Source organism: Heloderma suspectum, chromosome 5 (genome assembly GCF_057233095.1).
Source record: "Heloderma suspectum isolate Gila_16-S chromosome 5, 16-S_ref, whole genome shotgun sequence".
NCBI lineage: Eukaryota > Metazoa > Chordata > Lepidosauria > Squamata > Helodermatidae > Heloderma > Heloderma suspectum.
Genome location: NC_139462.1, coordinates 77,353,422 through 77,376,037, shown reverse-complemented (window position 1 = coordinate 77,376,037; position 22,616 = coordinate 77,353,422). Strand labels below are relative to the sequence as shown.

The 22,616-nt window shown below is 45.8% G+C and overlaps 1 long non-coding RNA gene across 1 annotated transcript; it reads right to left on the bottom strand.

Moving 5' to 3' along the window:
- Positions 1 to 6,567: 6,567 nt before the first annotated feature.
- LOC146344037 (uncharacterized) lies at positions 6,568 to 13,188 on the bottom strand. Its single transcript, XR_014792493.1, has 3 exons — positions 13,179 to 13,188; positions 6,859 to 7,068; positions 6,568 to 6,756 (listed from the first exon to the last, which is right to left on the bottom strand). It is a non-coding gene; the product is annotated as an uncharacterized LOC146344037 (long non-coding RNA).
- Between the last annotated feature and the right edge of the window lie 9,428 nt (positions 13,189 to 22,616).

The following is a 22,616-nucleotide window of genomic DNA, read 5'->3' as shown; positions in this document are numbered from 1 at the left end:
GAACTGGGTGGGAAGGCATCCTGCAAGGACTCCATCCTCCATCCTCCTGGGCTTTCCAGGATTCACCCATGTGCCTGCCTATGTATTTCTTTCTGGGGTGGGGGGAGGGGGGAGCTGGAAGGCCTCCATCCATCCCCCATCCTCCTGCTTCCCAGGATTCACCCATGTGCCTGCCTATGTATTTCTTCCTGGGGAGGGGGGAGCTGGAAGGCCTCCATCCATCCCCCATCCTCCTGGGCTTCCCAGGATTCACCCATGTGCCTGCCTATGTATTTCTTTCTGGGGCGGGGGGAGGGGGGAGCTGGAAGGCCTCCATCCATCCCCCATCCTCCTGGGCATGGATGGGCCACATCCTCCATCCTGGGCTTTTCAGCCTAGTCTGCTGTACAATATGCCCCTGTTTAGTTAGCACTGAATGGCTGGATTGGAGGGTAACTACTTCTACACCGTACTATATCTGCGATTAGGCTGTTCACATGATTTCAGCTTTGCCACATGCATTTATGTCTCCTTCTGCCCAGAGACATGAACATGGAGAAAAGAGGAACCCGTGGTCAATCCGGCACTCAAAAGAGGCGTGGACGCCCGGCAAGAACATACACCGCTGAGGTTGCATTTCAGCGGTATTTTAATAATGAGATGGAAGTGGAGGAAGCCCAAGTTGTGACCAGCAGCGACAGCGGCCCCAGCCCCAGCCCACCCCGCACCCATAAGCAGCGCACACCACCAATTTCCGCTACAGAAAGTGACACAAGCACAACCGGCCACAACTCCAGAGGAAGAGGAAGAAAGTTCTTGGATGGTGAGCGGAAGGGCAGTGTCTCTAAACCCAAAGCGGATGAAAATGTTCCCAAGGAGACTGCAGCGGCGGGATGAAAGTCAAGATATCTACCTCATTCCAAAGGATGAATCTGGTAAGACTCTGTCACCACAGGTGCTTGTGAATATCTGGATACAAATAAATGTCTTTGAATATTTGAATAGTCCCTACATTAGCCTTCTGCAACCTGCAGCCTTCCAGATGTTTTGGGCTACAACTCCCAGCATTATTGACCATTGGTCATGCCGGCTTGGCCTGATGGGAGTTGAAGTCCAAAACCTTTGGAGGGGAGCATTTGGGGAAGGGATCTTCTTCTTCAACACAACAAAACATACATGACTGTTTTACATTCATTCATATTCATTGCTGTGAACATATTTCATATTATTTAAATGTTACATGGTGCTCCAGTACGAAAGAAAACCCCAAGTCTTTAAAAGAACTGCAATACTTTCTCAAACGATACACCTTTTCGGTGGGAAAACACTTCAGTGTTTTGTGCTTGCTTGTTTCCAAAGCCATTCATCATAGTCTGCTGTCTTGTTTGGGCTTGATCTCTTTTAACTAGAGCTGCAATGTGAATTGATTAAGCAATTACATTTCTGAGGATGGTTTTTAAAATGTTGCAGAAATCTGAGTCAGAGACTTATTTAGTCCCTTTACTCTGACCCCCCATATGGCTACTACAAAAAGAGGGCCTGACTAATCAGGCACTGCTCCTGGGGGACCACAAATGCACCCTTGAAAAAGGCAGTGGGATTCGCCAAGTATGTGCTCAGGTCAGGACCAGCCCTATCGTTAGGGAGCCTTGAAGCTCCTCAGCCAGCTTGTTGTCCTCTGGTGTGGTGGAAGAGGCTTTCCCATTGTCACTGTTCAAGTAAGATTCAGCTATCGCCCTATGTAGGATGGAGGGGTGCCATTTTACCCTTTGCCTCAGGAAGCAAAACGCGTTGGGCCAGCCCTGTGGGGGATGAGTCCCACACAATGGTATAATAGAGCTGATGAAAGGAGTGGACCTTGCAAGGGAGCCAGATATCTCCTCCCCCATGCTTTTCATGTTTTCACCAGTGAGGACACGTTTAGATAACTCTCGTTGAGTTTCCCAGTCTGTACAGTACCTTTTTTTTGCACCTAATGTGTTTTCTCAGTGCTCGGTAGTGCAGGAGTAGCTTACAACTGCACCTTGTGTCATGTGGATTGATTGCGAGTCCTCCAAGCTATGTTTCATAGATTGCTACAACAACACAGTTTTATTTGCTTGGCTATTACTCATGTGTAAAAGTCGCATTTCTCATGAAACTCTGCTTCTATGTATTTTGAATCTTTACAGAGACGCCCACAACCGTCCTCCCTGCATCAGACAGCGGAAGTGGGACAGGTGAACCAGGTCCACAGCTGCCTGCTGATGATCACCTCGTGGGCGGCGGCTCAGGTGATTTTGAAAAAAATGCCGGAGGACTTAGCGTCATCAGTGATCCGGACAGCAAAGATGATGAGGAGCTCTTCTATATCAATGATGTCCCTGCTGAGACTGGGTCTGACTCTGTTCTCCACTTCCAGCCTTCTGCGTTCTGCGGGACCAATCCCAAACCTCAGGAACAAACGTCCCCTGCCAAGCACTGGTCAGCACCATCAACAACACCATCCACAGATGAGTGGAAACATGCAGCTCCAGATGCCACCTCATCTGGAACCAAAGGCCCCATTCCCCAAAGAAGAAATGGTGGTGGCAGGGTGAGCTCCTATGTGTGGTGCTTCTTCAAATATGCAGAGAACGACCGCTATGTCGTGATGTGCGATATTTCTCGAAGCTGTGTGAAGCTAGGAAAAGAAGGGGGCTGTCCACAAGTGGGCACGTCTGCCATGAGGTGACACATGGAGGTGCATCATCTGCTTCTTGTGCCCAAAGATAGCGACGGGAAGCCACAACCATCCAAAAAGAACAGTACCGCCTTTGCCTCATCTTCCAAAGACCTCACGCAAAGTGGTCTGGGTGGGAAGGGCACAGAAGGCAGCTTTGCTAAGAGGCAGGTCTCACTGGAGAAATGCCTTGCGCTGACACAGAAATTACCCTCTGACAGCGCCCAGGCATGACTGTGCAACAACCTCCTGACAGTGGCCATTGCAGCACGTATGCTTCCCTTCTCCCTGGTGGAAGATGAAGACTTTTTGACCTTACTTAACAGCATCTGCCCTCGGTGGGATGTCCCCTCTCGTCACTACATTAGTGGCGTAGCCATTCCAGCCCTGGCTTCTGCAATCAGACGGGTGCTCCAACAGGATTTGAAATGTGCAGTTGGAGGAAGTGTACACTTAATAGGGATGGTGGAGAATTTCTCCCCGAAACTTCGGGGGGGCGAGCGCCAACGTGTTCGGCCCCCCGAACAAGTTTCGGGGAGAAATTCTCCACCCCCCCCCCGCCCCCCGCACCTCCCCCAGGACGGGACTTACCTCTCCCGAATGTCCCTCCCGGCAGCGGGTCCGGCCAGCGGTTCGTCGGGTCTTCGTCAGGAGCGGGGGCGGCAGCCGATCTTTCGACCGGCTGCCGCTGCCGCCATTGCAATAAAAAAACAAAAAACAAAAACGCCCCCGTGATAGGCTACGTGACGATTAACGTAGCCTATCACGGCTAGATTTGTAAAGTCAGCCGTGATAGGCTACGTAAATCGTCACTTAGCCTATCACGGGTGACTTTAAAAAAAAAAAAGCGCGTACGGATAATGGCGGCCCCCATAGGGAGCCGCCATTCCCGTTCCTTATTTGGTCGCTGTAGTCTACGTAAATGTTTACGTAGACTACGGCGAAAATAAGGGCAACGCTATTTGCGTTGCCCTTATTTTTGCCGTAGTCTATGTAAATCTTTACGTAGACTACAGCGACCAAATAAGGAACACGAATGGCGGCTCCCTATGGGGGCCGCCATTTGCGTACGTGCTTTTTTTTTTTTTTAAGTCACCCGTGATAGGCTACGTGGCGATTTACGTAGCCTGTCACGGCTGACTTTGCAGATCTAGCCATGATAGGCTACGTTAATCGTCACGTAGCCTATCACGGGGGCGTGTTTTGTTTTGTTTTAACTGTTTAGTTCGCGGCCGGGCGAGGCGAGGCGCCTCCTCCCCGGCCTGAATTTCGGCCGGGCGAGGCGGGAAGCCTCCAACCCCGGCCTGAACTTCGCGGGGGGAGCAACGAAGCGCCTCCCCCCCCCCACGGGAAATCTTCGAGGACAGGTAAGTGACTTTCGTCCACCCCTAACATTTCACGAGTGACACATGGACAAGTAACCAAACAAAGTCTTATCTGTGTGTCACCGCGCACTGGGTATCCATCAGTGCGAGCAGCCGACTGAGTCGTAGAACAGCAACATTGTCCCTCACAATGCTCTCTGGGACACACACAGCGGAAAACGTCAGCAGCAGCATCAGTGGTGTTGTTCAGTCCTGGTTGGCCCCCTTAAATCTTACAGTGGGCTGTGTAGCAACAGACAATGCCTCAAACTACCTAAAAGCAGCCCGCATTGCACGGCTAAACCACCTTCCGTGCGTTGCGCACTGCTTGAACCTTGTGGTGCGTTCTGGATTGAGCAATGCCTCCCCAAAAATTGGCAAGCTACTTAAGGTGGCCCGATCCATTTGCACCCACTTCCGGCAGTCCTGCTCAGCAATGGAGGCAATCAGCGCCATCCAACGTAGCCGTGGCCTTCCAGAACACAAATTCATTTTGGATGTGTCCACACGCTGGAACAGCACATTGCATATGCTTCAGAGACTCTGTGAGCAGAGACCAGCTATAAATGACTACATCGCTGAGAAGCAACACCACTCCAAATTTTTTGTCACACCACATCAGTGGCTCTGGATGCAAGACCTGGTGGACATTTTAAAAATTTTCGATGAATGCACAGTGGTACTGAATGCAGACTATGCCACACTGGGCCAAGTGCTACCTGTGCTAAGGATCATAGAGGGGGTGCTGAGAAAACTCCATTCTGAGATTTGTGAGCGCACCAGTGCTGGAGGCAGGGAATTATTCCCCTATCCTGCAGTTAGGCTTGCAGAATTCCTTCTGCAGGAGCTGGGCACCAACAAACACATAACTTCAATCAGGAGGGACATGAAATACGTTGCTGCTGCATTCCTTGAACCACGGTTCAGGGATAGCTCAACAAGTGCGGAGCCTCCAAACGACAACCCTGACTTCCAAAGTTTAAAAAAAATTTGACTGAGAAAGTCATGGAGTGCTTCCAGAGAGATGGGCTGGATGAGAAGGAGCTGGTGAGGCTAGTAGGACTACTACACCTGAAGACAATATCTGCAGCAGTAGCACCATCACCAGCAGGAGGGGCAATGATGATGCCACAGCAGCTGCACCACCAACAGAGTCAGACACAGGGGCATCTTGTCTCAAGTTCAGCTTTTACTCCTCAATGGCAGTGGAGCTTGGTGTAAGTGGGCGCAGGCGGGGGGAATGTGCCAAAGCAGCCAGGAAAGCATCAGCCTATGATGTGGCTGTCTGGGAACTTGAAGGTTATTCAAGAGAGTTTCTCGGGAACACAGATCAGCCCAGAGAGTGTTCCTCTCCTATACTGGGATACAAAACGTGGCGTTTGGCCACATCTGACCAAAGTCGCCATTTGGCATCTATCTTGCCCTCCCTCGAGTGTGGCCTCTGAAAGGCTTTTCTCCACCACAGGCAACATTGTCACCGCCCACCGAAGCAGACTCACGCCACAACATGTCTCCACCCTCGCCTTCATACGCTCCAACAGGGGATGGATTCCCAAGGAGCACCTCCCCCCACCACCACCAGCTGTCAGCAGCAGAGTAGAGCAGTCATCAAATGACGAGGAGGAACCCTGGGATGATGACACTGCTGCTAATGTGAGCCAGAGTTCTGAGGGACAATGAGGCAGAATGATACAACTTGTGAGTGGTCACACTGAGGTGTCCCTCAGAACTTTGTCCAAACCTGCAGTCCCTGTCTGGCCTGGGCAGAGCCCAAAGCACTGGCGATATGTGGCGGAGCTTAATAATACCTCACATGCAGAATCCAGTTGCGCTACCCGACTGTGTGTGGCGGACTATGCAACAGCGTACATCCCTACTACACACACACACACACACACACAGTTCTCTATGCATCCCAGTGTACTCCGCTATCGACTGTATATGTGTATCTTTACCCCTCTGAATGTTAGTATGACTCTGATTCCCCAAATGTATGTATAGTTCTATTTCTCTTGATGTTGATGTATGCTTTTAATTCATTTAAAATTCTTTCATAAATCACGGAATTGCTTTCAAAGACCTTGTTGTGGTCTCTCCCTGGACTCCCTCAGCTTTTGGGTTTTCCTACGGACCGAGAGCTCTATGTGAAAAGATCCCTCTGGTATGCGTCCAGTTTACATGTATGTGATATGCACCTACACGTAAAACAAAGCATACTTCATAGAATCGTAGAGCCACAGAATCATAGGGTTGGAAGGGGCCTACAAAGCCATTGAGTCCAACTCCCTGCTCAATGCAGGTATCCAAGTCAGAGCATCCCTGGCAGATGGCTGTCCAGCCTAGTCTTGAATGCACTCATTCATAACATCAGGGATGCGGACTGTCCATCTCCCTATGAGGGAAGCTGTTCTTGTTTGGCTGGGATTCTGGGGAGGCATTCTTGTTGCGGTTAACAGTAAGCAAACACAGAGATCATTGTGTACAATGATCTAGATTTAAGAAATTATATCTGTGGACTTGAACCAAGGAATTGTAACCTATTTTTTAGAAAGAACTTTATATACAAACAGAACAGATCAAGACAAAACACAGAAACAATTCAACAATTCAAAAACAGTGTTTGGCTGGCTGGCTGTGGCTGCAGGCCTCAGCTCGTAGGAGGAGGATGGCTTTCCCGCTCCAGGGCCTCCACCCTCCTTCGAAGGTCATCACCTGTGTGTAGAAAGAAAGAGAAGAATAAAGCACAATGGTAATATGCATTTTGCAGGCAGAGTTGTTAGCTCAGGTCAGGTGCCATTCTGTAGTACTACTTACAGGCCCTCCTGAGCATCCGGACGTCTCTTATCAGACGCATCAGGATCACAAGAGGAGGGGCTTCATCTGTGGAAGAAGGGTGGCCTTCCTCCACAGATGCTGCTCCTCTTGCTGCTGGCTCTTCCTCTTCCTCCACCTCCTCCTCCTCCTCTCTCCTCTCCCTCTCCGCGGCCCTCAGTGCCTCCTCCACCAGCAAGGCACGATGCGCAGCTGTGGGATGTCACAGTAACAGAATTAATGCCTTTATATATGTGGTGAGTGAACAAAACCACAGTCACTGATTGATCTGTCTATCACCATCCCCACTACCATAAGGACCACTGATTCTGTCCTCCCACCACAAGGTCTAATGATGAGGGGATAATTAGGGAGGCAGATTATACAGTACTGACAGTTTTGGTGTGATGGGGACTGTTGGACTTCTGTAAACATGCACAGGATTGCACTTCTAGTCACCCCACTTCTACATTTGCAATGCCATGGTATCTGTTCATTCTAGTGATGCATTGCATAAATGCCACCTTTTTTCCTAGCGCAAGGAACCCAAGGCGGCTCACATTAGCCTCTTCCTCTCCATTTAATGCTCACAACAACAACACTGAGGTAGTCTGGGGCTTTCTGACTGGGCCAAAGTCACCCAGCGAGCTTCCATGGCTGAGTGGACTATACCCAGATCTCCAAGGTCTCAGCTGAACACTTGCTCATGAGTTGACTGGAGTGCCAATGTCTTGGTAGAAAGTGGGGTGAGTGGGGTGCAAAAATTCAGCAATCACTACATGAAGAAGGAAGACGACACCGAGAGGCTGGCCCTGTTGCTGCTGGGCTGGTGCCAGTCCCCCTGTGTGCACTGCAGAGACCAGCAGCAGCAGCATTTCCCTGGAAATGGACAGTGTGTCAGTGTGTAATATGACTTGTAGTAGCCAGGCCCGCATAATCCTTTGCATGTGGTTGTACAGGGAAAAACAATGCAGTTCCCAGCATCCCTTCTTCAACCAGCCAAAGTGGCTGGAAGATGATGGTACCTATTTCTGTCCAAGTTCAGCAAGCATAGGATTGCAGGCTAAAAATGTCAGGATTTGTTTGTTTCTCCATGAGAGAGACCACAAAGAGATAGCTTCATTTTCGGTACACATCCTTGTCTTCATATTTAGTTGAGCTTGATGATGGGATAACTATAACTTACCAGGCATATGCCTCTGCAAAAATGGGGGCCGGCCTGCTTGGACCCACACTCTGTGGATGCGCCAGTAGTAGGCGGGGGGGTTGGACAGCGGTGCCCTCCGCTCGGCAGCAGCAATTCCCTCTCTGACGAAGGACTGCTTGAGCGCCTTCCATTTGGACCTCAATTGTCCAACTGTGCGATAGTGGCCCGCTCGCTCCATCCTCCTCTTTATCTGGGCCCAATAAAGTTCATTGCTGCAGGAGGAGCTGCCAAACAGCACTGCCACCGCCTCGCTGCGCTTAATGTTGCTGAGGAGGGCCTTGGTCTCCTCATGGTCCCACCTCCTGCCACGCACTGGTGCAGCCATTTTGCAATTTGCAAACAAACACACACACCAAGACAGCCACGTGCACAACCACCACTTAACTACACACACACAGACCAAACCGTACAAAAACACCACAATGCACAACTACACACACACACACACAGACCAGACAAAACCACAACAATGAACAAACAACAGAGGAAATCCAATAATAAGCAAGCACCACCACTAACACACCATCACCACCACACCACAGAACTCCACCCACAAATCCCCACGCAGACACAAGCACAAATGCAGATGACATTCAGGAAGTTAGCAGGAAGTTGACGACAGATTTTGCGGAAGCGGAGCTGCAGCCCCGTTTTTTTCTATTGTGACTGTGTGAGGCGGTTAGGTTAACAACAAGACCAGTAAACGCGAGGATCATTAAGCACAAATACACAGAAATTAATAAAATCCCTGTCCCTGTCCGAGAAAAGAAGACAGCGGGGGAGCGCACAGAAGGCGGGAAAGTGGGAAACATATTTCGGGCAGCAACAAAAAATACGTAAATAGTTACGAAAATAGTGGAAAAGTTCTGGCCAAGGCAATCCACCTTCCAAGAGTACGGCGGAAGCAAAGGGGGGATTCCCCCCTACGGAGGAAATCCGTAAGCAATCACAACGTAATATTTACAATTACGTTGTAATTGTTAATCTTTACGTAGACAACGGCGAAAATAAGGGCAACGCAAATAACGTCCTTATTTTCACCATGGTCTACGTAAAGATTTACAGAGACTACGGGGGTCAAATAAGGGCAACACAAATAACGTTGTCCTTATTTTCGCCGTGGTCTATGTAAAGATTTACAGAGACTACGGGGGTCAAATAAGGAACGCAAATGGTGGTGCCCCATGGGCGCCGCCATTTGCATACGTGCTTTTTTTTCCCCCAAAGTCACCCGTGATAGGCTATGTAACGATTTACGTAGCCTATCACGGCCACATGGTCTTTTTTTTTCTTCCCCCTTTCGTAGTTCGCGGCCCGGCAAGGCGGGAAGCCTCCCCCCCGGCCTGAATTTCGGCCGGGCGAGGCGGGAAGCCTCCCCCTGGCCTGAATTTCGGCCAGGCGAGGCGGGAAGCCTCCCCCCCGGCCTGAATTTCGGCCGGGCGAGGCGGGAAGCCTCCCCCGCTTCGCCTGAACTTTGGGGGGAGAAGCAAAGCGCCTCCCCCCCACCGCGAAAAAAGCTGCCAGACCAGGTAAGTGACTTTCGTACATCCCTACACTGGTGTGGAAGTGTGTGTTACAAGACAAAAAAATGAAAGAAAAAGTTAGTTAAAAAAGAAAAAAATGTTTTGGATTCCACATGTCTCCAAATTTTGCAATGAACTTTGCAAAGTTCTTGGCTCAAAAATGGTATGCAAAAATTTGAATGTTGAATACAAAAATGCATAAATGATACATACAAAATTGAGTATATTTTCAGGTGGCACTGAGGCTGCAGGGGGTAGAGAGAGGGAGAAAAGCCCATTACACCAGCAGACATCTTCTAGCATGACATTAGATTTAATTATATAGCCTTGATGGAAAATATGATGATCAGTCATGGAGATAATTTTGTATATGAGTTTTGGATTCTAAAAATGTTCCTAATTCATTTTGGTTTGAAATGGCATAAAGGAAGGAACTGCCCAGATCCACAAACTAACCTATAATATTTAATGTGCAAAGAAGGCTTTTCCAGTGATATTAACAAGAACAGCCTAAAATTCTTGGGTTTAACCGGATAGGTTGAAAACTAATTATCTGTTTAAATGCATTCATACTTGTAACTAGGACTACAAATTTTAATGGGTTTAATGGATAGATCAATCAATGAAAGCTGTACTTTATTAATCATTAAGGTCCTATTTTAATCAGCGAGGGCAAATTTTAATCCGTGGGGCTGACTTTTGAGGCTATTTTGGTATTGATGTGTTATTGTAATATGGAATGAAAAGGAAAGTATTAAAGATTGCTTTTCCTTCATACAATTAGTTTTAATTACTCTGACAAAAGTGTAATGTGCAATTTGGATTCAGGACTAATATCCACTTTGTGGCTATTATACCATTTTCTATAGAATACACTGAAGCTTGGGAAAAGATTGTCTTGGCTTGAGCATTGGTGAACTCCTTCCTTTCAAATAGTCTTCCCCCACCCTTCACTAAGAACATTAAAATTTCTACACGGGCAACTGGAATTTGTTAAGACCTCTTAGAAGTCAGTTTTAACTGAATCAACAAAAGAAATATATCTAATCATATGGTTCTATGGTTATTCACGAGTCTTTATAAATTAGTTGACAATTAAATTAGTGCTGCATGGAATCACTGAGGCTCAACTTCACTGTCAGAGATGTTCATTCTCTTTATAACAGCCAATCCTACCTGAACATATAAAAAGAAATTCATAACACAACATGCTCATGACATGGGCATGACATGGTTTAAATAAGCCATGAAATCTTGCAGCTTTTACAGTGAAATCATCATCATTTCTCTAAGTAAATATCCTCAAGAGCTCAGGGTTCAATAAACAGAGTTTAACTATTTTAACCTCTTGTTTTTACTGCTGATAAAGGCAATAACATTTTAAAATGTTAATGATAAATCCGCTTCCTACAAATAGGATTTCTGTTCTTTTACAAAATGAATTAAAATAAGGTGACATTTATTAAAATCACAGTTATTTTAATCCCCACTAATTCTCTTTCAGAATGCAATTTTGATGAATGAGTATTTATAGAAAAAGCAATAACTGGAAGATTAAAGTCTTGATATATCACAGTACAATAGATCTTACTACAGACAGGTTTAACCTGGGGTTGTTGTTGTTATTTAAAACAAAAACAAAAAACAATCCCACAGATCTGTGTGACAAATTGGCTTTCTACTCTAGCCTATTAACAAGGAAGAGAAATTTTCAGATCAACCCTCTTTATTGAGCAATGGGGCACTCATTTGTTTCTTTCAAACTTAAATTTCCTGATCTGTCAGATTTTGAAGATAAGTATTTAAAATTCTAACTTTGTACCATACTATATAATATTATAGTATATGCTATAGCCAAATAAATATCATATAATCTCACCCTGCCATCATACTGGATCTGAAGAACACCTGACGTCCAGCCAAATGCTGTCCATATCCCTGACTTTGGTCAGCTGCTTTGCTCTTCCTACATCTGGTTCCTACTCTCTTCATAACAGCTCCTGCTACTGCCAGGTTAGTAGGGCAACGCCCTGGGAGAGAGATCAAGGCAAATAATGCAGTCTCTTTGTGGCTTAGACTAGAGATGGGGGGGACACTTATGCATTGCCCCCAAAGTGGAAATGCATCACCAATCAAGAGGACATCAGAGGGTAAAGGTTTGCATAACAGTTGCATATGCTAATTTATACAAATGCACAGGTGCACATTTAGAAATAATTGCTGTCATTTAAATAGAAGTGACCTGCAAGGTTTTATTGAAATCAAGCCATTTCACATTTACTACTCTGAGCAATTGCTGTTCAAGAGGTCTCTTTGCTGGTCTTGTTGATGGTCTCGTAATTCTACAAGTTTCCGTATAGTGGTAGACCAGTCGTATTTTATTGCATATGTGCTGTTTTTACTGTGTTTAATGCTTTTTAGGGCCCTATTTTTAATTATGTGTTGTATTATTGTATGGCACCTTGGGAGAGCTTCCTCCCTGAAAGGCAGCCAAGAAATATTTTAAATAAAAATAAATGTTCCTGCTTGATATTCATCAGACTTTGGGGTCACTGCCTGATCACCAGCTTGATCCGAGTTCCCTGCCTTGTTACAGCTGCTTAAAGGTGCTCTGTGACCTGCTCTGCCTGATATCTTTCCCCAGTGTGCTAACCTAGCAGACCCTACGCTTCCATTGGTCTTGATTTGCTTTTCTTTTCAGGCTCTGATGATGCTGTTCTAGAGCATAGGCCTAACTAGCTCAGCCTGAATGCTATTGCTTCCAGCTTCTTGGCCTGCCCTCAGCAGGGCCTTGATAACCCATTCTGAAGTGCACATTTTGTGTCCCTGTGCTGACCAAATGGTGGAATACTTTCTTACATAACGTATGCTGTGCAGTGAGTGGATGCACTGAAGTTTCAGATTTGTTTTCCAAGAATGAACTTAGGGTGGCCATTTACACATAAGCAAAAAAAGAGGAAATATGCCACCAAAAAAAAAGAGAGCAAAAGAGGCTATAATGTAGGATACCTGCCAACCCTAAGAACTGGATCTTGTGACTGACATATGGTGCCATCATATGGTGGCAGTAAGATGTGTAATTTTAAATGAAAAACACCATTGTCTTTGAACCATTTTGTGGTGTGGGGGGGGGCGGAGCTGCACTTGAAAATGTAAAATGTTGTGATCATAATGTGAACTGTGGGAAGTCTACACACTTGCAGAATTACAATAGAGCTATCATTTAACATGCAGCACTCATCTCTAATACACATGTTCTCCAAACAATTCCTTTTGGCACCATGTTTTAAAGGTTAATTGACTAACTTTGTTCAGAAACTTCCCCCTTGCCAAAAATGTAAAGCAGCTCATGGATTGTTTCTTTTGCTGTGGAAATGTCTGAAGATTTCTACCTAGTTTAATTCTACTGACATATTGCTTCGGGAATGAATTGGACACACTGCATTAAAATACTTTCATTGTATTAAATCACCAGACGTGTTAATTTAAACAACAGATCCTTTTACAACTCTGAAAATAACTGTTCCAAGGATAGGAAAAGAAATAAACAAGTTGATGGTGTGATATTTGCCCTACACCCCTTATTCTCCTACCTCCTGTCATATATACATCTTCATAGGATCAACAGAAAGCATATTTGCCCATTTGATTAAGAGGAAATTATTAGGGTTGTGCAGGGGGACCCCCCCCCCGACCTGACTCAGAAGCCGCTTTGTGGCTTCAGAGACAGGCCCAATTTGGCTTGGGCTGATTTGGGGGGCCCCCAACCCAACTGGGCCCTGAACCCAAAGTGGGATTCAGATGGCCAAATCCCACTTTGGGGGGCCCCTGATGCCCCCATGCAAACCTCCAGCTCCTTACCTTGCCGCCGCCTCCTCTTCCTCCATCTTCGCCTCCTCCATTGCTGCCACCTCCAGCTCCTGAGGCCTGGATGCATGCCAGCTCTTAGTGCAGGGGGTCACCATTTTAAAAATGGCAACTTCCTACAACAAGAGGGGGTGCACGTCCAGGCTTCAGGAGCTGGCGGCAGAGGAGACAGCAGTGGTGACAGAGGAGGCAGTGATGGAGCCAGCAGCAGTGACAGTGATGACGGCACTGGAGGTATCAGCAGTGGAGGTGGCAGTGGCGGCACTGGTGATGGGCGGCTCAGGTAAGGACTTGGAGGCACTGCCATGGCTGGGCTGGGAGTGCCAAAGCTCTGAAGCTCAGCAAGGCACTTTGGAGAGCCTCCAACCTGCTCTGGGTCCCTTTGTGCCCCCTCCACTTTGCCTCAGGAAGGGCTCAAAGTGATCCGAAGCAGCCTGCTTCGACTCAGCCTTCGAGCCTCAGGCCAAAGCAGTGCACAGCCCTAGAAATTATCCAGAAGACTTACAACTGTATGGTATCCTCCTTTCAGTGTTTTCCTATAAAAGCAAAAAAGTATCCTATTTTCAGGAATATAGTAGCATAGAAAGGGAACAAAAATCTAAAGCAAAGTGTGTAAGGCGGGGGAGCCCTCTATATATTTGGGATCCCATATCTTAAGCAGTCTGATCTTTTGCAAATTGGCTTGCAAATCTAGACCAGGTAATCATATTTCCTCCTTTGTTTAATTAAGCTGCAATCACATACCCAGTTACCTAGGAGTAAGCCTCATTGAACTTTGCATGAGTAGACATGCATAGTATTGCACTGATTATAGAGGTATCGCAATGAAAACTGTAAAGCAAAATTTCTCAGGAAATATGACTGTAAACAATATAACTCTAAAATTATGCAACAGTTCCATATGGTGGCATCAGGATCCCAATATCCCCTTTGAAGAGGGAGAAAATTATATGTGTTGTAAAATGGCAATTACTGTCCACTGGACTATCTTGGGCTTTATTGTGTCCTGATGAGCAGAGCGCCATGTGAAAGATACCAGTCAATCATGTTGTTATATCAGTCCCAGAGGAACTTTATGTCTTCTTGAATAAAAGGACTAGGGAAACAAGAAACTATGGCTATTGAAGTACAGATATGTGTGTGCATTTGAGAGAGAGAGAGAGAGAGAGAGAGAGAGAGAGAGAGAAGGTTCTCACTATATATAAGCAGCTTCGTTCCAATGTTTCTTGCTTTCAATAGATAAATATCTGTGACAGGATTATTAGATTCTCAGTTTATTGTTTCTAGGCAGCAGGTGTTTCATCCAGCCATTGATTTCTTTTTCTTTGAAGTCACAGAAATATGTGACATGCCTACTGGTTTATGTTCTTGTTCTGTTCTATCTTCTAAGTAGTAGAATTTTCAACTCGATGGCAGAGTAAATATACAAAGGGCTGAGAGAGAAATTCCATGCTATAGAAACTGTGTTCCACTCTCTCTACAGCTGTGTACACAGCTCACAGCTGGTGAACTCAGCCAAAGCTGACGTAGAAACAGATGTGATTAAACTACCAATGTGACTTTTCCCCCTCACAGCGATGATTCAAAAGAGCAGATATAGCTTAGTAGCAAAGACTGTGAGTTGGCAAGTCCCTAGTTCAAGTCTCATTGAAGCCACTAAGGGAGCAATCCTATCGGGATAGGAAGCTGCCTACCCAATGCAGGATAGCTGGATCATGGAGGGGATCTTCTCCATGCTCCAGCGGCCCTGCAATGGATTTCAGCTCTCTAGCCGTGAGACTTTAAGTGTGGGGGGAGTCCGGAGAATGCATAGGAAGTGTCCTACCAGCACTTCTGTGCTCCCTGCCCTTCCCCACCTGGGAACACTCCCTTTTGCTCTGCTGTGCACTGCTCTTCTGGGTGTAGAGCCCGTGGATGAACCATGCCACCTACAAGGCAGGAAGGGAGGGGGAAAGGGAGGTGGTTGTCTGGGAACCTACCTCAGAGCTCGGGCTTCAAGGTCAGTTCCCAAAATGAACAATCCTATGGCCATCTAGCCACTGTCTAGCAGCCATAGGATTGTGCCCTAACTCTCTAGGTGGCCTTATACTAGCCAATATAGCCCTATTCAAGCATTCTGCCCTCACACAAATAGAACTCCATGAGGAGAGAATTTGGGGGTTCTCAACCCCCCCCTCCATCATCTCCCCATCGCCATGCCCTGTCAGCCTCCACACACTACAGATTGAAGGTCTGAAGTGAGGAGGTTCATAGGGATGGGCGGATTCCCTACCTGCTGCTCAGGGGGAATCCACCCATGGGGGGGAGGTGATCCATTCCTCCCCCCAGAATCCTGGCCAGCCGGCTCCGCTCTGTGGTGATTCCGCAGAGCTGCTGGCTGGCTCCGAAGCGCCAGCAATACGGCCGCCATTGCCATATCTCTGGCTGAGGGGGATTGACTGTGGACACAAATGGCGTCCAGTATGCCATTTGTGGCCATAAAGGTCATAGTTTAAGGTAGGGTTGGTGGAGAATTTCTCCCCGAAACTTCGGGGGGCCGAGCGCCAACTTGTTCGGCCCCCCGAACAAGTTTCAGGGAGAAATCCTCCACACACACCCCCCGCCACCCGAACCCCCCCCCCGGGACGGGACTTACCTTCGCCGAATGTCCCTCCCGGCGGCGGGTCTGGCCGGCGGTTCGGTGGGTGTTTGAGCGGGGCGGGAGCGGCAGCTGGTCTTTCAACCGGCTGCCGCCACCGCCATTGCAATGAAAGAAAAAAAAGAAAACGCCCCCTGATAGGCTACGTGACGATTCACGTAGCCTATCACGGCTAGATTTGCAAAGTCAGCCGTGATAGGCTACATAAATCGTCACGTAGCCTATCACGGGTGACTTAAAAAAAAAAAAAAAGTGTGTACGGATAATGGTGGCCCCCATAGGGAGCTGCCATTCGCGTTCCTTATTTGGTCACTGTAGTCTACGTAAAGATTTACGTAGACTACGGCGAAAATAAGGGCAACGCTATTTGCGTTGCCCTTATTTTCGCCGTAGACTACGTAAACATTTACGTAGACTACAGCTACTAAATAAGGAACGCGAATGGCAGCTCCCTATGGGGGCCGCCATTAGCGTACGCGCTTTTTTTTTTAAAGTCACCCGTGATAGGCTACGTGACGATTGACGTAGCCTATCACGGCTGACTTTGCAAATCTAGCCGTGATAGGCTACGTGAATTCAGTGGCATTCAGTTCACTGGGCAGAGCAGAGCGGGAAAGAAGCCAGCAGAAATGTGTGTGTGACTAACAGATTCACGCCTCCACAGGTATGCATTAGCAAACACTATTAAAAAAAGAAGAAGAAGACCTTGGCCAGCAGAGAGTGAAGCTGAAAGGAATGGGTTAACTCTTCTCCTCCATGAGAGGAGTTTTCCTTCAGGTCCATGCTTCAATGATGCAACTTCCTGTTCCTCTGAATCCACTTCTCCTCCCTGCCCCCAGTAGTATGGCACATTTAGGACATACTGAGTCCCAAAAGGCAGGGAAGTCACAATAGAGGGGAAATCCGTCACAAAAGGACTTTGTGAAAAACACGGTTTTTATGGCCAGAAAAATGATACAGATTGGTGGTGACGTCATGTGTTGTGTCCGTGTGTGAGGCGCAGTGGCACCCAGTAAATTCCCCATGTAGATTGGGACGTAGAATGTCTGAACAGGTCTTATGTCTGAACTTCAACTGCTCCCCGCCTCCTCATGTTCTATTTGCAATACTTTGATGATGGTGATGATAGCAACCTATAGTACAGAATGGAATTCATTTCAACTGAATATTTGTGGGGGAAGTTCCCAGGGGATTTTGCCCGAAATGTTTATTTTCTTATGCATTTGCAGGGCCAGTCTTTAACTTCCTTTTAAATGTTTCATACTTACAAATATAAATATTTATTTTTAACATCAGATATTTATATTTAACATCTAAAATAACATCCATAGAAAACAATCTATAAAGCATCAGAGTGATTTCCAAACTTATCCTTAAACATAAGATAATACTCTGCAGTTTAAAGATTTTATAGTAAATATATATAATTATCAAAACAAAAGAACACAAAGCATGCCTCTCTTACAATAAACTAAGCAATGTTGCACACTTGTATATAAAATATTCTGTTTACAAAATTATACATATGGTTTCTGTTTATTTATAAACACATTTTATGTGACACCTTTCTCTGAGATTTATATAAATTGTTGATTTAGGCATTACTGAATAGTCCCAGTCTTCACCTTCTTTATGGCACTCTAAAACTGGTGTGTAATTATCTATACATTTATTATTCCAGTTTAACTATTCAAGATACCTAGAAATATCATCATGGCATTCTTGTTCAAATAACTGTGTCTGTAACATTTATTAATATATATGTGCATGAGCTTTTCATTCGATTTGTGAATTGAGAGGCTTTCTTTTAATCAGATGTTATTGATTTCAATTTCCTTTCTTCTGCATCAAGAGCTTGTTTTTAAATTTAATTTGTGTAAGAGCAATCAAAAATCACTATTTTTATAGATCTACTTGAAATATCAGCAGGCATTTCTTGCTTGCATTTGCAATTCTCTAAATTTATGATTCAACAAAATTATCATCCTGATTTCACTCCCTCTATTGTTGTTTCCCCACTATCTGAAGACAGATAGCCTCATTTCATCCCAGTTCGTATCCTCTTGGAAGCAGGACCACTCAAATGATTGACTGACCAGGTGACTTGTGTGTCTGCCCGCTCAGTGCCAAGATCCAGGTCCCCTGCTCTCATGGTTCTTTAATCCAAACTTGGACTGGATAGCCCTTCCAATGGAGGACTGGCCTCAGTAAAATAGGATATATGGCCATCCTACGCATGTGTAGGGCTCTGGTGAGCAAAGGTGCATGCAGAAGCTGAGGCAGGGGCACCTTGCTTTGCGGAGGGCTGGGGTGAATTGCCACAGGTGCTTCCCCCCTGTCCCAGGCAGGCCTTCTTGGCAGCTTTTCCTTGGTATCTACCTGTTCAGTTGAATATACAAACCAACTGACTTCAGGGAAATAAACAGTGGCTATAAAGGTACTTATATCCTTTGAGTGGCTTGTGTCAGCAGTGAAATGGCATGATTGAACACAGATCCACTGCAGACTCTGGGATACGGATGTACGAACCCCTTACCTGGTTCCAGTCGGGGCTTCCACTGGGGTGAGGCGATCCATTCCTCCCCCCGGAATCATCGACGGGGGGGAGGCAATCTGGTCCTCCCCCCCCCCGGAATCCTGCCTGGCTGGCTCTGCTCTGTGGCCATGCTGCGGAGCCGCCAGCTGGGCCAATCCACAGCAGAGCCTCCAGCTGCTGCCGGGCTGGTGCGGATGCAAATGGCGTCCTGCGTAGGGGACGCCATTTGCGTCCCTACAGTAGCCCATGATAGGCTACGTAAATATTTACGTAGCCTATCACGGCTAAAGCAGGGACACAAATGGCGGCCACTACGCCATTTGCGCCTCTGCTCTTTGCTGTGATAGGCTACGTAAGTATTTACGTAGCCTATCACAGTAAAGGCAGCCACACAAATGGCAGCCGCTATGCCATTTGTGTGGCCACCTTTACCATGAAAGGCTACGTAAATACTTACGTAGCCTATCACAGCAAAGAGCAGAGGCGCAAATAGCGTAGTGGCCGCCATTTGCGTCCCTGCTCTTTGCTGGGATAGGCTACGTAAATACTTATGTAGCCTATCACGGCTGCCTGCAAGCACACAAATGGCGGCCACTACAACGGCTGCCATTTGCGGCCGCAGCGGCCCGGCAGTGGCCAGCTGGGAGACCAGCCGCCAGCATCAGAGCCACCACCACCACTGGCGGAGCCACCCCAGGTAAGCTCCATCCTGGGGGGATTCTGCGGGGTGGCAGGGGGCAGGAGGCCATTCTGCCACAGATTCCAGGGGGCCAGATTCTAAAGAATCTGGCCATACTGGGGTCCATGGCGGAATTCTCTGACATCCCTACTCTGGGACTGGCTTGCTGTAGAGCTGCAACCAGCCTCTGTTTTTAAGGGAAATTGATACAGAAAGCAGAACCATGTTCTAAGTTCCTTAACAGATAGTGTAAAAAAAATATTTTAACTAAGTGACTCATTACCAAAAGGAAGCAAAAGGAAAATTCGTTAAAATATACACTTAGGGTGCAATCCTATTGGGATAGGCGGCTCCTTCTGAACTTGGAGGCGACCACCTATCCAATGCAGGGCAGAAGCAAGATTGTCCCCTCTGCACAGCCACCCTGCATTCTTGGCTAGATGGGGTGGGTGAGGAAGACACTGGCCAACACATAGGAAGTGTCGGAACAGCACTTCCGCCTACCCGCCCCAGTACGCCCCCAGGAACTCCCCGTTTTCGCTGCTCCACGATCCTTTTCTGAGCACGGAGCATGGGGCCATTCCATGTGCCTACGAGGCAGCGCAGGAGTGGGGGGAGGACAGTTCTTAGGGAACCGACCTCATAGCACAGGATCCAAGGTCAGTTCCCAAGAAGTGACTTATCCTATGGCCATCTAGCCGCTGACTAGAGGCCATAGGATTGCACCCTTACTGGTTTAGGAATTGTGACTTTATTCCAACATTGTTTGTGTGTATTTCATTTGTTGGATCTCCTTGTGAGGTTGACTGTCTATTAGCCTTCAGGCATTGTATATTTAGATTTTATTCTGTGCACGTTATGTATGATTGTAATAAAATGTGTATATGACCGCCTTGTGCATAAACATAAGATTCTAGTAGTTTAACTTCAGCTGCCTCACTGGACAAATTTGTCAGTTTTGATTTCTCTCTCATGTGACTTTTTAAAAAATCTCAGGGGCCTTTTCCCCATCCTGTTCATGCAGAAATTTGTGAATTTTAATTATTTCTGATACAAAAATGAACCACACACATTTCTCAGCCATCCCTACTATGAATGCATTATGTAACAGGGAGACTTGCAAACTCATCATCCCCACTTTTTCCTCTGCCCCCGCCCCAAGCTGCACTTCATGGGGCACCCCAATTTTTTTTAAAAAAAATGGTGGTTTGCCACCAAACTTTGCAGCGCCACTCTGTAGCGCTGAAAGGGTCAAATTTAGCTTGAAGGTAAGCTAAATTTGACCCTTTTCATGATCTGTAGTGCTAAAAGCTACATGTTGTTCTACATTTTTTGAAGTTTTCTAATATTCTATCAAAAGTGATTACAAGAAATTTTTAAAATGCCAAATAGGAACTCCCACTAGTCCAGCCTACCATTTTGCATGCATTCAATAGAAAGACTGTGTAACAGAAAAATATTTTTAGTATTATTTCTTTGAAGTATTTAAGCAGGATGAGAACTTCAGGTATGATTTTCTTAAAAAAAGGGAAAAAAGAATGGAGGTGCTCAAATGTAAAACTATTAATGTTCGAAAGTGAAAGGCTTTATCCTGAAGACTAAATACTATAGCTGCTAAATATAAGCCCTGCTCCACTTTGAAGTCTTTTTTTTTTTAAGTGGGCTGTGCATTTTCACATGTGAATTCTATTCTATAATTCTGTGTAGGATTAAATAATATTAACAATTGCAAAGTAAGAAAGAAAAGAAATATATGATTCATCACTGAGAAGCTGCAACTTTGCGATAGGTTTGTATTACTGTTAGGTCAAACAAAAGTCATAGTACAATTAAGGGATATCATTTCCCCAAGAATATCAGCTTATAATACTTCTGAAGTTTGCAAGTCAAAGCAAAATTCGCCCACAAAGAGATAGGTCAAAAACTGTTGCCTGATTTTTGAGATCCCTTTTTCTGTGACGTGTTACCATGACTCCTACAATCTAACACGGGTACAACTTTGAGTAATAGTGTATGTAGCAGCAGAAGCAATAGTAATGGTAGTCACAGTTGGATGTAGCCTTGCAAATCCACCTCAACAAATAATGGCACATGCACACACACCAAAATTGTATTTATTTATTTAATAATATTTATGCATCACTTATATTAAATACATTTCTAAGTGATAAGATTACCTTTCTAGGAATGCCTGTTGGAAGAAGTATATTGGTGTCTGCTTAATTTGTAGTGGCTGGGAGTTCCAGAGAGTGGGTGTTATGACATTAAAGGCGCAATCCTATGCATGTTTAGACAGAAAAAAAGACCTACAAGTCCCAGCATGCTCCAGTCATCCCACTGAGCATGCTCCACCGAGCCATGATGGACTGAACCTTTGAAGTCTTGGGTAGCACCAGGACGGTATTTCTTGATGAGTGCAGTAGCCTAGCAGGTCAGTAAGGGATCTAGAGGTCTCTTATGTATATCAGCCATTCTTGAACAATTCTGTCTGTTGAAGACTGAAAGATCTTATATGCCTTGCCATGTAGCTGGTTTCTATTAGCCTTCTTTAAGAAAATGTATATATGTAGGCATGTATGTAATTTAAGCATTTTTATTCCACCTTTCCAGACAAAGTCCTCTTTACTTTCACATTTCCAGGTATTGGCCTGTAAACTATCTGACAATACCATGGATCACGATCACCAGCACCACTGAAAGAATAAGTGGAACTGTCGGTTCTTACAACAGAGCTGAGTTGAAAGATACGAGTCTAGATGACTAGGGCAGGCACTGGGAAACCTCATTTCTTCTGGAAACTACAGGACGCATGAGCCCATGTAAACCTTACACTAAACCAAATTGTCCTAAAAGCCAATTCACTCATCTGACAGAGCCTTGTTTGCAGACTAGCTAGTAGCTGGTGAAAAGTTTGATGCAGTGTTAATCAAAAGGATCACCCTGAACATTTTCTGTAGAACTGGCCAATATTCATTCATCCACAGACTGATGATAATGGATTGCTCCAGCCAGTAAAAAAAAAAGTTCACTATACAGAATTATGTTCTGTCTGTCCTTGGTCTTACTGTCTTATATCTAGAGCATCAATTCTCTCTTGTGTTCTTCAGAAGGTCACTTAAAGCTCTTTTACTCTGCAAGTTGATGGGGATCTAAAATATTTGATCTCTGGGCATTTATATTTTACACTGTTCAAAAATGAGCCGACAGTCAACAACAAAGGTTAAATTCAAACAATCTGAAACTTTTATTCCATGAAAATAAGCTACATTTTCATTAATTTTTACATTTAAAATGAAATATGAACCCAGGGA